Below are 3,283 nucleotides of genomic sequence, written 5' to 3'. Positions count from 1 at the left end.
TGAGTGGGACAGAGGGTGGCCCCAGGGATGAACCCCACCCTCCACATTGTCATTCTCTTAACTTTGAGAGCCCGGGAGAAATGATAAAAAAAAAATCAAAGCCAAAACAAAGCAGCTGCTGAAGAAAAATAAACAGAAAACCAGACCCCACCAAAGCCCAGGCCTCCAGGTGCACGGCCTCCCTTTCCATTACTTACTGTTATTAATCCGTGTCGCGTATCTGGTTTCCAGAGCCCTTACCCACCGCCTGGGCCTCCTCAGATGGACCTGTGTCACTCTACACCGGCTGAGAGAGGAGCAGGTGACCGCTGTTGTCACCGGCTCTTCCGCGGCCTCTGGCACTGAAACAGCTCCCGGGCTTCACTTAGAACCTGAAACCTCTCCAGCGCCTTGGTCTCTTCTGCTGAGTTTATGTAACACAGGCCTGCAAAGGTGGTTACAGCACGCTTCCAGCCCTTGCGTCTGTCCTGGCAGCAGTCGGGGGCTTTAACTATTTTTGTTTGTGTGTTTGCTTTAAATTCCTAATTCGCAGAAAGGCAAATAAAGGTAAAAGAAGGCCAGGTGAGCGGTTTGAGTTTAGAGGCTGGATCATCAGTGGCCGGGCAGGTCAGTTGTTCAGAGTCCGAGTCCTTACCTCATGGATTCTTGCCTCATCATGGTCAGACAATATTTAAGCAAGAGAAAAATATGAACGAAATCTCCAGAGAGTTTAGTCCCACCACGCACAGTCAGATGCTGCTAGCCACCTTTCAGATGCTTCCAGGCGGCCCCCACCTCTTTAACCCTTTAAATATCATACCAGTGCTGTGTGCTGTCATCTCAGAGGTCCCTGAGATCTGGTTCCAGATGACCAGAGCAGCGCAATAAAGAGAGCCCTGCAACTGTTTGGTTTCCCAGTGCATGTAAAACTTTGCACAACACTGTAGGCTACGATGTAGGCAGGACGTTATGTCTAACACAGGATACATAACTTAATAATTACATATGATGCAGACAAGTGAACACCTGCTGTTGGAATAAAAGCACCGACAGACTCGCTCACGGAGGGTTACCACACACCTCCGGACTGTCAAAAACCTATTATCTGGGGGTGCGACAAAGAACATTATAGATAACGCAGAAGTCCTTCTTGTTACCATCCTCTCTTGACTGGTTGATGACCACTCAGTGGGGTTGGCAGGTATTTTCCAAATGTAGTCATTTGCACAGTTTTTTCACTGTCCTTTGGTTCCTGAGATCTAACAATATTTTTATCACTGATTCCTTTTTTGTGGCTCTGTAATATTCCATCTGATGCATAGGTCACTAATTGCTCTGTTCTCCTTTCAGTGAACATTTAAGTGGCAGACATTGCAATGATGGATTTTTCTGGCTACTCCTCTTAGTGCCAACGTGGAATGTTTCTTTAGAATGGAGTCCCAGGAGGGGAATGGTTGATGGGCACAAGTTATGGGCATTTTCAGTTTTAACTACTCTTGCTAACCTGCCTTCTAAAGAGCCTTTCCAAACACCAGGCCAAAGCTGCCTGTTCTCATCAGACTTGTCCAAATATAATACTCAGAAGTTTAAAAGAATGACTCAAATATGTTTCTACAAATATGGACTGCACATGTAGAAAATTTATTCCATGTTCTCATCAGTGAGAAACTTTGTAAGATGACCATACTGATTCAAAGACCACTTGGGGAAATGGTTTTATGTAGGCCTTTAAAAAATATGAAAGGAAGATTGCTAGATGAGATATAAAAATGGCTAATGTCCTACAGGGTGATACGTTTTAACCTGGAAGGTTATCTTTCCTTTGGGACAAAATTATTTTTATCCCTACTAGGCACAAACCTACAAGTTAATATCTGCCTTATAGAGTCTTAGTCTTTCATTAGTGGTAAATAACAACATCAAAGAGTGGAAGATTCTAGAAATTACATAGTCCTTGGGCCCTTAAGTGATGTTTCAATATTAAAAGGACAGACTTTGAGAAGATGACTTCTTGCCTTCTTTGCAGATTTTGGGTCATCTTCCTTGACAGGTTTTTAAACTCGCTGTCAATGCAATGGAATCAAGAATGGAAGCTCTTTGTGTTTTAATATGAATCTGTCCTTATTAGTGACTATTGGCAACTTGTTTTACATGGTCCTGTAGCCCCTTTCGTTGAAGATCTCTTTGATGAAACAACCAACATCCCTGCCACGGGAGCAGTCTCTTGAAGACCAGGGATGCTTGGCTCACAGGGAGGGGTGGCTTCACAAAGTCAGACCTTAGGCGCCTGGTGGGGTGGGGGGTGGGGGGTGAAGACCTGGTTTTCTTTGGAAGGATTAAGCACAGCCAAGGGTGTGCTTAAAAAACCCCATGCATGAAAGACCAGGGAATCTGGCCTGCAAAGTCCCAGAATTTGGTTGGTTTATCCATCAGCCCACTCACTCAACACTTGCTGAGGCCGCAGTGGGGGTTGAGGGGCAGGGTTGTGCCAGACGCTGAAGATAACTCTCCTTCCCCAGTTCACCAGGTCACAGGTAAACGGGGGCGTGTCACAGCACAGACAGGCAGATAAACCTTGATGAACTTTGAGAATAAGACCGGCGGTGGGGTGGGGGACCGCCAGCGGGTGACCCAGGTCCCTTTGGCTCTAGTCAGGACTGGCCAGCGGCCCTCAGCCCCGGAAATGTGCCCGCCCTCCAGCTGGGCAGTGGAGACCTGTCCAAGGGCCAGGCTCTGCCTCCCATCCCTGCCCCGGGCGACGCGAGGTCACTGCGAACACTCTTGGAACAGACTTCCGATTCTTAGACTATCACTTGAAATTATCTTCCAATTAGGAACAGCCCGAGGAACAGGAGGCGGGGAATGCGCGCAGCAGCCGTGAATTCCAGTTGTCCAAGTGGGCGGTTTCTCCAGCCTGACCCCGAAATCCCTGCGTCTCACAATCGGCCAGCGGCCACTCTTTCCCAGGACACCCCATTCCCACCACGGTTGTCCCACTTTTTAGCAAGAAGGGGGTCCCCTTGCCTCAAGAGGGGCGCCCCCCTTGGCTGGGGCCGAGGTCCTCGGGGAGACGCCCCTTCCCTGGCGCGGGCCTGCCCGGCTGTCACAGTGTCCGGCCACGTCCCCGCTGGTCTGCAGCCGGCCTCCTGGCCTAGGCCCGGCCGAGGCACGACTGGAATGCGCGGGAGGACGCGGGGCGGGGCGGCGACGTCCTCGGGGAGACGCCCCTTCCCTGGCGCGGGCCTGCCCGGCTGTCACAGTGTCCGGCCACGTCCCCGCTGGTCTGCAGCCGGCCTCCCTGGCC

This window comes from Condylura cristata, unplaced genomic scaffold (assembly GCF_000260355.1).
Source record: "Condylura cristata isolate star-nosed mole 26May11 unplaced genomic scaffold, ConCri1.0 scaffold00048, whole genome shotgun sequence".
NCBI lineage: Eukaryota > Metazoa > Chordata > Mammalia > Eulipotyphla > Talpidae > Condylura > Condylura cristata.
Note: the sequence above shows the minus strand (reverse complement) of the source record.